This window comes from Rhamphochromis sp. 'chilingali', assembly GCF_963969265.1.
Source record: "Rhamphochromis sp. 'chilingali' genome assembly, chromosome: 18".
Taxonomy (NCBI): Eukaryota; Metazoa; Chordata; class Actinopteri; order Cichliformes; family Cichlidae; genus Rhamphochromis; species Rhamphochromis sp. 'chilingali'.
The window spans coordinates 29227791-29241408 of NC_137945.1; the positions used below are offsets into that span (position 1 = coordinate 29227791).

The 13618-nt window shown below is 40.4% G+C and overlaps 1 long non-coding RNA gene across 1 annotated transcript; it reads left to right on the forward strand.

Annotated features, from left to right (window-relative positions):
- The first annotated feature begins 7449 nt into the window (after positions 1 to 7449).
- LOC308386252 lies at positions 7450 to 9661 on the forward strand. Its single transcript, XR_013969755.1, has 3 exons — positions 7450 to 7646; positions 9012 to 9142; positions 9234 to 9661. It is a non-coding gene; the product is annotated as an uncharacterized lncRNA (long non-coding RNA).
- The last annotated feature ends 3957 nt before the right edge of the window (positions 9662 to 13618 follow it).

The window sequence follows — 13618 nt, forward strand, 5'->3', positions numbered from 1 at the left end:
TTATACTGTAGGGAATTTGAAGTAGGAACTCTGGGTATTTTACAAGAATATATATCTCACAAGAAAGAAAGACAAGTGACAGTGTGCACTTTTTTATATAAGTGCTGTGGATATAAAAAGTAAACACACCCGTGTTACAATGCCAGATTTTTGTGCTGTTAAAAAATTAGACCACAATAAAAAGAGAGCGCGATGAGGAAGATGATCCCATTGCTGATGAGGACTGAGATGAATGTATCAGTGAGAATTGTGAGTATGATACCATGAATGAGGACGAATTGGAGAAGTTGTTGAAGATGAGACTGAAGACATCAGACTTCATTCCCCTCTTATAGAGCAGTTACCTAGAAGACACTCTGCAAGAATATTAACAGGCTTGGTACTTAAACCTCTGAGACAGATGTTACAGGAAGCTGCTCTGTCAAGTTTACCAAAGAGAAGCTTGGAAGTGAGACTGCTCTGAGACTGCTCTGTGCAAAAAAAAAAAAGAAGAAGCAGAGAGGACGCTGTGAGCAAATTCCAAGGATACTAAATCCTCAGCTTTTTAGCCCTTTAAGAGGCAGTGAAACAGACACAAACTACAGAGAGTGTGCACCGTTAAACTCAGCCCTCAGCTCCTCCTCAAACAATAGATTCTGAGAGAGACCTTTTAAGTGCCTAATGTGAGTTATTAACAGCTACTCAGTTAAACAGTCTTGTTTGCAGGAATGGAAAACTGTGATTCCCTTACATGGTTGGCAGGCTATATTCTTGTGCCAGGGCCTGTTTTTACATATATAAACATGCACTTTAAAATACTGACAGCTGTTCTTTGCTTCTCTACTGGGCTACATTTGCTTTTTCTGCATCTGTCTCAGTAGGTACTGATGTAAATAAGCAGGGTTTTAAAGGCAAGTGTATCATATTTGATACATGAGTTTTTGAGACCATCCAAAAAAGACTAAATTAATAGCACAATATATTTTTAAGGAATAAAATGCAATGTCCCAAATATGATACAAAATGAAACTCATATGTGCAAATTAACTCTTTTTTTTTTTTAAATTGTCAGAATGTTCACAGAATTTTAACAGGCAGTTATTTCATGGTTCAGGCTTTGAAGGGTTAAAAAAATCAGCAGCTTTATGCTGATGCTACTTTTATAACGTTATTCTTTGCCTCTCATGCTCAACACTGCCCTAAACTTTGGTTACAATGTGAGGTTCACTGTGTGGCCCAAGACAAGTCAAAATGTTGACCATGATTATGATCTAGTAGATCAGGGCTGCCCAATCCCAGTCCTCAAGAGCTACTATCCTGCAGCTTTTAGATGCATCCCTACTCCAACACAGCTGAATCAAATGGTTTGATTACCTCTTCAGCATGCCATCATGTTTGGCAAAGGCCTGATAACAAGCCATTCATTTGATTCGGGTGTGTGGGAACAAGGATGCATCTAAAAGCTGCAGGACGGTAGCTCTCGAGGACCGGGATTGGGCACCCCTGTAGTAGATGATCTATAAAGACAGCACAGTGTACTATCAGTGTAGAGGACAGATATTAGCCAAGATAGCTTGCAAAACATCTCCTTACACAATACAGTTGTGTAAATCCACAAAGAACAGTAAACCTCAGAGCAACAGCAGCAGCACACATCACAGCCTGTACTTTAAAAACACTATTGACTAGTCTGCATTTGAAACACATACAAAGGCACAAGAAGAAGAAACCAAGAAAGTCAAGGTTGCAGAAAGATGAATCATCAGGTTTAAAATGAGAAGAGGGGAATATGTTCTCTTTACTGCATGCAAACAGAACACGGCTCCCTCGTGTAGGTCGTCTGATTAAATGTAAACTCTTCATGGTATTTTTTTTAAAGCATCCCTGCTTTACTTGTGGTGCCTGAATGTTGGCAAAACAGCTTTCCTCTGAAGTAACTAGCAAATCACAAGCATTCTGATTAATTTTGAGCTTCAATCTGCCTTCACTGTTTCCTGAGGGATCACCAACTGCTAACTTAAGGTGCTTAAATATTTTTGCACAACTTATTAAAAAAATAATGTTAAAATCTTTTAAATTGAAGTATTTTCATTTTGGAAGTTTGGAAGTATTGCATATCAAGGTTTTTCTTCTGCAAGAGTTGAAGAAAAACCTTGATGGTTTGCAGAGTGTTGATTTGGTTGCTTTTATTGCAAAAATCATACTTGAATGGAAAAAAAAAACACAGGTCTTCTTGCAGAGCTTACCTTCTTCTTGTCACACTCAGAGTTAATAATGGATAAGAAAACATATTCTGCACCCCTGTGGTAGGAAAAAGGTCAGGAGGCTGTACAGTATCCTGAGGTGGTTGTGCATTTTAAATGATGATGAATCACTTGTGTACAAAAACCTGCTTGATTTACCGGACTAGTGATGTCACATAATGAAAATGTACCTTATACATTTTACCTTTGTACACATATCATTTTGTATTTTAATTTCTGCCCATGATGTTTTGGATTTGTAGTTATGAAAATGATATTGAGAAACCGGATGGGAATGAGACAGAACTGTGGAGTTGTCTAAAACACATGAAATTTATATCCACCTGCAGCTCAGAGCAACTTTCAAAGCACGTATCTTTTCCAAGACTGTAGTGGAGGGTTTGTTTGTTTTTTTAAAATGCAGTAGCTCCCTCTGCTGGACTCCAGGCTTTCCCGATGCCATTCTGGGGGAAATACACTCAACAAAAATATAAACGCAACACCTTTGTTACTGCTCCCATTCCCCATGGGATGGACGTAGAGACCTAAAATTCAGTCCAGATACACAATATAACCATCCCTCCCAAACAGTGGTCACAAATCAGTCCAAATGTGTGGTAGTGGGCACATCTGCTATATTGAGATAATCCATCCCACCTCACAGGTGTGCCACATCAGGATGCTGATCTGACATCATGAGTAGTGCACAGGTGTACCTCAGACTGCCCACAACAAAAGGCCACCCTGGAATGTGCAGTTTTGTCTCACAGCAAAATGCCACAGATGCCACAAGCAATGAGGGAGCGTGCAATTGGCATGCTGACAGCAGGAATGTCAACCAGATCTGTCGCCCGTGCGTTGAATGTTCATTTCTCAACCATAAGCCGTCTCCACAGGCGTTTCAGAGAATATGGCAGCACATCCAACCGGCCTCACAACCGCAGACCTCGTGTAACCACACCAGCCCAGGACCTCCACATCCAGCAGGTTCACCTCCAAGATCGTCTGAGACCAGCCACCCAGACAGCTGCTGGAACAATTGGTTTGCACAACCAAACAATTTCTGCACAAACTGTCAGAAACCGTCTCAGGGACGCTCAACTGCATGCCCGTCGTCCTCATCGGGGTCTTGACCTGACTCCAGCTCGTCGCCGTAACAGACTTGTGTGGGCAAATGCTCACATTCGATGGCGTCTGGCACGTTGGAGAGGTGTGCGCTTCACGGATGAATCATGGTTCACATTGTTCAGGGCAGATGGCAGCTGAGAATGTCCCAGTTCTTGCATGGCCAGCATACTCACCGGACATGTCACCCATTGAGCATGTTCGGGATGTGCTTGACCGGCGTATACGACAGCGTGTACCAGTTCCCACGAATATCCAACAACCTCGCACAGCCATTGAAGTGGAGTGGACCAACATTCCACAGGCCACAATTGACAATCTGATAGACTCCATGCGACGATGTGTTGCACTGCATGAGGCAAATGGTGGTCACACCAGATACTGACCGGTTCTGGGTCCCCAGACCCCCAATAGCGCAAAAAACTGCACATTCCAGGGTGGCCTTTTGTTGTGGGCAGTCTGAGGTACACCTGTGCACTACTCATGATGTCAGATCAGCATCCTGATGTGGCACACCTGTGAGGTGGGATGGATTATCTCAATATAGCAGATGTGCCCACTACCACACATTTGGACTGATTTGTGACCACTGTTTGGGAGGGATGGTTATATTGTGTATCTGGAATGAATTTTAGGTCTCTACGTCCATCCCATGGGGAATGGGAGCAGTAACAAAGGTGTTGCGTTTATATTTTTGTTGAGTGTATCTTATTAAATTGAATAATGTCTGCAAAACGTCTTGATTCATTGCCTTCCGCTTATCCTGTTCAGGGTTGCCTGTCTTAGGTTGAGAGGCAGGGTACACCCTAGACAGGTCGCCAGTCTGCCGCAGGGCTAACACATAGACAAAGACAACCAACTGCATTCACATTCACACCTATGGGCAATTTAGTATTTCAAATTAACCTAACCCCACTAATTAACTAAGTGTGGGAGGAAGCCGGAGCCCCTGGAGAGAACCCTAGCAAACACGGGGAGAACATGCAAACTCCACACAGAAAGACCCTGGCCTGATGTGAGGCAACAATGCTAACCACCGTGCTACCGTGCTCATAGACTGTACAACCAAATCAAGTTTGAATAAAAACGCTGTCAGCTGTTATAGCTAAAGAAATCAATTTTAAAATTCTCTCCCTTCACTCCTCTGTGACCGTATGTCTGAGTGCAAAGATCTCACACTTTCAAAAGCCACCCACAAAGCTTATAAGGAGGGTGCTTGTCACATAAATGTCACACAAATCACTGTAATGATCTCACTGATGGAAAATAGCTGAAAAAAAAAGACCCCGAAAAGTAAACAGCTAATGTTGCTAGGCAAAAGACTTCAGAAGAAAGAAACACAACTGCCCTGGCTGGCTACCATACATTCATCTCTTGGTGAAAAGGTCCATATGAACAAGGAGACTTCAACATTGGGACTTCATCTTCTCTTCAGGGGCGGATCTACAGGGGTGGTATGGGGTGGCATGTGCCACCCTAAAATAATCTCTTGCCACCCCTAGTGCCACCCTTGCTTTTTGCATATGACAATGTTGTTTATTAAGATAAGCTAGCATTAACCCTTTGAGCCAAGCTACAATTAATGTTGAATATAAATTCTAAAACTGGATATATTGCATAGTGTTACCCTCCCTCCCCACTGCTAAAAAATGGTTCAGCCCTGCAGACAGGCTTTATTTCTTGTTGTCAGTAGCAACCAATGCCTATGATTGTGCTGAACACATTTTGAATCTAGAGTTCATCAATGAGGTCGATGCGGGGATGGCCCCACTGCTCATACTGTTAGTTCAGAGTGCTCACGATGGTCTCGGCTTGTCTTACGACAAAAATAAAAAGTAAAAACGGACAAAGTGATAACGTGCTCCGTGAAAAGCAGACTGTGGGTTGGAAGAGACAGAAACAGAGATCTGTTTAGTTTCACTTACAGAATGTATCTTAACACTTTCCGTGAGAATATTTAAAGTAATAAGTAATATATGATATGGTTTCTTTTTGTTTCCATTTCAGTGCCACGGTGAACTGAGGACTCAAACACGGGACTCCGATGGTTGGAAAGAACACAGTTTTATTTGACACTCCACCAGGTATATGTTCAATATTGCAGGAAAAGTTCCTATATACAATAGTGCCAGGGTAAGGGCTCCGGGAGATCAAGTTAATATGGATATATACAAGTTAACACGAAGGCACAGAATCAACAAGAGCTATGAACTAATCTTAAAGATGGGGCTACACTGGTGCGAGTCATACAACGATCCAGCGATGAGTAGCGTCCTTTCCTCAGCTTAAGTAGTGGCAAGGATAATGAGGCGCAGGTGTTCACTCTCCACAGGTGTGTTGGGCGAGGGCAGGAACCCACAATGAGTTCCACTCCGGCGAGAGAGAGAAAAACAATGACACTGTTGATCATCTTCATGCTGGTCCACCGGGCCGTGACGTTAAGTAACATGAATATGGAAGTGTAAAGAGGCACACAAGATCTCAGTTATTGAAGCACTACAGGTTAAACCATGGCCACCTTTGCTGCAGAAACGCTTATCCATGCACATATTTAAATTGTCTGTGCACTCCGAAGTCACCTATGTAGATCACATGATCAGACATTGCAGAGATCAGTAGATTGCTGGTGAGGTGATTGAAGCAAGCTATTCATTGATGATTTCAAAAGAGGGTGACCAGCTCTCTTGAGGTCAGCAAATATTATTGTTATTATTATTATGAAATATTTGTTCCACAAAACTAAAGTGTTGTAATTTGAATTTACTTATGTACACTGTGTGGAAATTGTTGACATATCCTGGTTTAGTAAATCAACTTAAAACCTCTACGGTTATACCAGTTAAAACAAGTTAAGTGAAATAAAATCCAGGTATTGCCACACACACTGATTTAAGTCAGTTAAGTTGGAGCTGCAAAGTATTTTTTTATTGGATTTACTAAATACAGTTAACCTACTTATGTAAATAGAACTTAATTCAGTATAATGACATATTTTCATGTCTGCATTAATCAACAAATTTAAGCATTTTTTGGGGTCACTTTAATTAGGTGAACACAGACCTATTACTTAAATCAAAGCTGACCAGATGAGTTTGGAATTACCTGATTTGCTTATGTTAGTTAGCTGGTAAGTACAAAACACAGTGACAACGTGCGTATTAGATACCCTCACTCCAAAAGCATAAATATTTAAAAAAATGAATCTCCAAGAATATCATCCTAAAAAATGGCACTGAGAGAGGGTGTTACAGTGAAAAAAAGCAGTCAAATTTTCATCAGAAAATGCTGAATTTTAGTAAAAACAATGCTCTGCAGTTTGATACTGTCGTTACAGACAAAGCGGAAGTTTAAAGGACGCGCATTTGAAATGCCATAAGTCTCCTTATCAACTGGAAATATTAAAGCCATAAAATGACTTTTGAGAGTGGATAAAAACTATTGAACAACAGCAATGTTGAGCCTGTTCCAAAATTTGAATGTACATGTGTTGAAGGTGTGGCTCTTGTTGAATTATTAAACATATTTTTCTTCAATCTTTCGAGCCATAAAAAAACAAAACAACTTTTAATTTTCTTCTGCTTGAGTCTCGGCCTCGGGTAGCTCTACTTATCATTGATGAGTTAGTTGTCTGTTTGTGCTACTTTTTTCAAGGAACAGTCGATTATTGGTAAGGGTGACTTCATGTGTTTGGTTACTTAAGTGGATGTACTGTGGAAAGTTTAACCTTACATACATAGATCTGACAGTACAGGTTCTGAGGTTGTTAGGAGTTGGTGTTTCTCTGGTGTGGTGTCACGGGGTCTGCTTCTGTTTTCAGCACAGGTAAGCGGGGTGGTGTGTCACGGGATGCTGACACACCGGCGGTGCATCAGACGTCATTTGATGGAGCGTTACTTAGGAGCAGCGCGACTGACGTCTGGCAGGGACGTGCAGAGGGGGGGCTAGAGGGGCTTGAGCACCCGCCCCTTTCCTGATGAGTGCCCAAAGTGCCCTTTTGTTGAGGCAACTTTTAAATTTTTTTTATTTATTTATTTATTTATTTTATGTGTGTGTGCGTGCGGAGTCCTGTCTGTGCCCCTCAACAATAATATTTAACTATTAATCATAGTTTTGCTAAATAAAAGGATCTGGCTTGCATCAGTCACATGATCACATTTAACCAATGATCGCCCTCGACGGCAGAACGCGCTGGTTACGAGCCGGGAACGAGCTCACAAAGAGCACGCGCATTTTTAGCGGTCCGGAGCTGTAGGAGAAACACAAGTTAACTCAGAGACACAGACTGATGCGACAAAACCAGTAAGTAGGTGTACAGCGTACACTGTAGTGTGTAGCACACAGGAGTATTAGCTTATTACGTACACGTTGGTAAGCTGTCTTGTTGCAACTGACGAACTGAAACAAACGAGCGTGCTGTGTGTGCAACAGCGCGACAAACATTACCTGTCCTTTTATTAACTGCACAAGTAGTGCTGGTCATAGCTGCTGGCTACCTGTGTAAGGCTGTCATGGGTCTGTAGCTCTGTCACCGTTTTAGGGAACATATTTAGTTTTAAAGTAAGTTTCTGGGCATTTCCTGCCTTTCTGGAGGGATTATATTTCACTAAAAAACGATCTAATATGCATGTCCACATAATAATAATTATAATTATAATATATTAAAAAACACACGCTGTATTTTAAAGAACATACATTAAGAAGCAGATTATATTAGATTTATATTTTAAATAAGACAAAAGTTGGATTTTACAGCAGTAAAAATACAGTTTAAAAATGTAATAAGCTTTGCCCTGCACAGAGTGGATAGTGAAACAAATGGAATCATCATAAATACATTATTTCATATTTATTACTTCCCCCTCCTCATTGCTTTATTATTGTAGCTCTAGTAATAAATAATAATGTAAGGATGCCCATAGTATATACAGTATTCTGAAGAAGGTCTAAAATGTCACTGTGTGTGCATGTGTGTGTTTTATTTAGCTGGATTTAAAAAAATATTACTCATGATATAACATTGTGCAGACATGGCTGGTAAGGACATGAGGAGGAAACAGTAGGAGCTGTATGAGGCTACTAAAGGCAGTGCTATAACATTTTTCTGTCATCATTTTATTATAGATTAAGTGCAAGAGTTGTTAGGTGTGGATAATTAGATTATAGTTTATTGCAATAGCAAGTTGTGCCTTGTTCTCAGATAGACAGCAAGTGGAGAGTGATATATGAAATGATGGGAAGGAAGGAAGAAGAGAAGCAAAGAGTGATTCACAGGCAGAGCCGAGTTTATGTCACAGTTTTTCGTTGCCTTATGGTTCCAAGCGCTGTCACCAATCTTTGCATTTTGTTATTATCTCATGACACTTGTTTAATCAGCTACCATCTCTCCTGTGGACTTTTTAATGTCTACAGTCTCAGATCAACACAGCCCTGCCCTTCCCATATTAGATTCTTGATGAATGTGTGTTGTTGTTATTCAGCATGGTTCAATGTGCCCCTTTTTAACTTTGAGCACCCGCCCCTTTAAACCTCTCTGCACGTCCCTGACGTCTGGTGTCGGAGTATTGCTACCTCCTCGAGTGGTAACGTGTTAATTCTCCGCGGTGTGCATTACGGCCAACCTATGTCTTGGATTTTGTTTGCTTACCTGTTGTCCTGTATCCTCAGCCGGATCCATCACCCGCTTACCTGTCAGCTGTTTGTGAAGCCGCATTTCCGGGATCACTACGGAGATCAATTACAGCGTTTCTCCCACATCCCGAGAATCCTCGCCCGAGCCTGTACAGCCAGTGTGACAAGTGAGCTCTCCAACTCTCCCTATGTTTATTGCTGTTTCTTACCGGTGGTTTGGCATCTCCCCCTAAAGTTTCGTTTTTCTTTTTCTCATAGATCCACCCTGCGTGCGCGGGTAACCCCTTTCCCTCCGAATGCGTGTCAGCATCCTCCCCTGGTTTCCTTCTGTTTATTCATCAGTATTATCTCATCCCATGTAAATAAGTTTGACACAGCAAATAAAGAGCACTCCCTGCGCTTCTGTGTATTCTGCCATAGAGTCCGTTCACTCAGCATAACAGAGGTAACTGTTTACAAAATGTATCCTATCCAAAAGTCCTTTGCAATGTTACATTGAGAAACATTATTGTTAACATATTTGACCCGCATAAAGTACTATGGCCATCACGCTGTCATTTAGAATTGTTTAAATAACTCGTGTCTTAAGTCATCCCATCATACAGAAAATAAAATAGCCGTGTGGTTCACTTTTACATCACAAAATGTTAGAAATATAAGCCATTCATAACAACCTGAAAGGTTGGGAGTTTGATTGATTGATTGATTGATTGATTGATTGGTAATTTATTTCAACATGTGAACAATATACAAGTACATTTAGAAAAGAAATAAGAGAGAAAAAAAATACTATACAAATTACATACAAAAAAACATTCTGATTAATTTACATGTTGAAAGGGAGTGGGAAGAAGTATACACTTATTTAATCCCACCCCTGTCCCATAAATTATCAGTGAATATTTAGTCAGCTTCCTTACTGATATAATTTGTAATAAAAATAGTGAACAGATTTCTGAGAGTTTAAGACTATAATGTCACAGAGCACATGGTGTCTCTTATTGTGAAGACATTTATAAATAATAGCTTAATAAAGACACTTCATTTCTTAAGAAATATGCAGGTGGAGTGGTCTTTATCAAAAGTAGAAGTCACATCTGTGGCTATACCATTGTACACCACAACTTTAAAAATCTTTAGTGTGTGAGGCTGTGCAAATAAAGGGTGACTTGCCCTTCTTGAACCTGCTGTTGTGTTGCTTTTTGAGTGTTTGAACCCAGCGTGTGACAAACCATCTGTTGGGGGTTGTGGATTTGACACCTTAGCATTGTGAAAGTGGGGCAACGCGCTTCAGGCTGAGCATAAAATTTCTGCTTACAACGTAGAATCTCAGTTCTAAATGAAATTCAAAATGTTTTTGTAAGTGTGGCTAATGCATACTTTGACTTCTACAGCATACACACACACACATACACAAGAACAACAACACAGAGAAGAAGAAGAGGGGGTACTATGCATCATAAAAACGCAATCATTCATCTTCCAACTGCTAGCTGTGTTGTCCAGCAATAAACTTGGTTGGATTAAGAGTAGGAAACACTAGTATAAGGTGTCTATGGAACAAATCTCCTTCAACATTCACAATGACCAAAGTGGATGACTACAGGCATTTCTCTCAGTTAACTGATTGTGTTTAGGGAAAAAGCAGCTAAATACACTGAGACTGCTCCACATTGTTAGTGAGCTGTGGGTTTTGTCAAACTTGGAGCGAACAAAAGCAGAAAAACAGTAAAAGATTCGGACATTGAAATTCTGGTTTATTTCATGAATACAATGAAACATTTTAGTCCACAGAGCAAAGTAGCATACATGATAAATCGATACACATAACACGGACAGTGAGAAGTAAAACTCATTGTCATACCAGATGTTATATTCTGTAAACTTAAAATAAACCCCTGAAATTAGAGTTTAGTGTTTTAAGTCTTCTATTAAAAAACATGAGTCAACACTTCTTTCTCCCGGCAGCACTGCTGAAGTGACACTTTAACGACGTTTAAATTCTCAGTCGTTATGATGATAAAACATGTTCTCTCATTAGCAGATGTCTGCACTGTCACTTGTCATGAAAATCTCCAGAGCCAGGGTTCAAGCTTCCTCTTCAATCACCATTGATCATTATTAGGGCCCACAAAGGATTTGTCACATTATCCCCATAAACAACATGCTTTTATAGAAATCATTGTTTCACAAAGATTTAGATTCTTGTTTCACAATGTGATGGCTGCACTTACAGCCACACAGTGGTAATACCCAACATGTTAGTGTAGAGGCTTATATAAGTAACATTGCATTCACATTTGTCTGTCTTTAAATATAGGAATTAATTTACAGGACAATAAATAACTGGTTTTGGTTTAGAGTTAATTCACATATCCACATAACACTGCATTCTAAAATAAGTGCGCACATTTTAGTTTACACTGTTATGTATGATTAACCTTTTGTTTTCTGAGTTACCTTAGTTACAGCTGTTCCAGTCCCTTGATTAAGGAGTGTTTGTATCTTTTTTTCCTTTTTTAGGTATAAAGACGTCCTTGATAGTGACACACAACACCACTCTTTTTTTCCACTTTTTAAAGCAGAAAGACACGCTCAAAAACGGAATTTTTGGCTTGAGTTCGTTCAATGCTGAAATATAAAAAAGGGCGCCACCTGGTGGACAACTAAAAAATTACAATTTTAAGGCCCGGACTCCAAAGTGTCACCCTGACTTGGAGGATGGCACTACATTTGGTTATAATGATCCTGCAATGAAAAATAGCGTTTATAATGGGTTTCAATGGGGCGTTTTTTGGCTCTAGGACCTTGAGTGGATGGCGGTTTCATCCACCTTTTGTCCTAGAGCAAAAGGTGGATGGCGGTTTGTAGCTTAGCCACTTTAAGCTAATTTAATGAACTCAGACCGCAATTCTAAAATTAAAAAAAAAAAAAATGTTTGGCAAATTTGGCTATATTCTATTCAACACAGTGAAAATGGCTTGAAATTAAAAAACACAGTGGATGAAAAATGGCTCCAGGACATTCCAAGAGTTAAAAAACTAAAACGGGTTGGCATAGTAATAACGAAAAAAAACCCCCCACATAAACACCAGTTTATCGCGGTTTCATAGAAACACAAATTAACAGAGAGACATTAAACGCACCTCATTGCCTCCTGTAGCCAAACGGGAGACAGTACGTTCTTCGGATCTGTACTTCATCTCAGAGGTAGGTTAATAAATTGGATTTAACTTAACCACAATACTTTGACATGGGTTCTTTATAAACTTGAGTACAACTTGAAGGTGGTAGCAAGATGCGTTGCATGGATGTTTCGGGGGGAGTTCTCTGCCGAGTGCTGTGTGAGCCTGCGCACAAACGGTGGACGGAGGCAAAGAGGAGTGAGACGTGATACCTGTCATTTATCTTGTGCCTTTGAATTGCCGTAATATGAAGCGATATACTTTTTCATATCGTCATCCGATATGTGCCCTATTTTGAACTCTCCTCGTCCTTTGAGTGCGCAGTCACCTTTGTTATATAGCAAGGTATTTAAAATGAATAAATAAATATCCTGTTCATTTCAATACGCATGATCTGAGCATGCGCGGAATGACACGGAGGTATTCTTTGATCCTTTGATCTTCTCAAAGGGGAGACTGTGACCGTCACGAGACAGTCTCCCGTGACGGTCGACCGTCACCAGCTCTACCACATGAGTCCTTAAATAGAGGTGCTTTAACACAGTTTACCTTGGTGCGTCTTCAGTAACAGCGAGTTGTTTTTGCAAAGCAGGGATCTTTGACAAAGGTACATTTAAATAATTCAGGGAACATTTTTTTTCTTTTGACACACAATGGAGACAATAGATCAGCGTTTAGAGTTTATCATAGAGCAAAACAGAATGCTTAATACTAGGATGGACAACTTTGAAAGGGAGTTGAATGAACTAAAGGAAGAGACTGAGAAAATGAGGCGTGAAATCCAAGAGGAAGTACCACAGAGTGCTTTTGCCAACTTCGCATGTAACGTACCTACGTTACATGCTTTCCAAATGATGACATTTAACACCTGTACAAGTCTCACCTGTATGTTACAAGGGAAAGGATCAAAGAGCGAGCGAGTGAATTCGACAAAGTCGAAAGCTGACGGCAGCTCGCGGCCCTTGCTGTCGAGGTAGGGCTTCATGTGTGACAGACCTATAGCGCCCCCTATAGGTCTTGCCATAGCGGGCGCTATTTTCGGTGGAGTTTACCTGGCCACCTTCACATATTTGGAATTGTACGGCCTACCTGATTGGCTTATTATAACACAATAACTATACTGTGCTCTCATTTATGTTAAATTTTATTTTGCCCTCACCTCCCAACCAGTCATGACAGAAGACTGCCCGTCCCTGAGCCTGGTTCTGTCACAGGTTTCTTCCTGTTAAAAGGGAGTTTTTCCTGTCCACGGTTGCTCATAGGGAATCACTTGATTGTTGGGGTTGAATTTTTGATTTGAATTTAATTGCCTTAAACTGAAAATTAAAAATTCAAGTGAGGGGTTGACCAGGGCTCGTTAGCTGGGTTGTTTTTTTTTTTTATTTGTAATTTGCTAATCAAAAATAAAGAAAAATTATATTAAAAAAAATCCACTACTGCTCTGTGTGCTTACTTCAA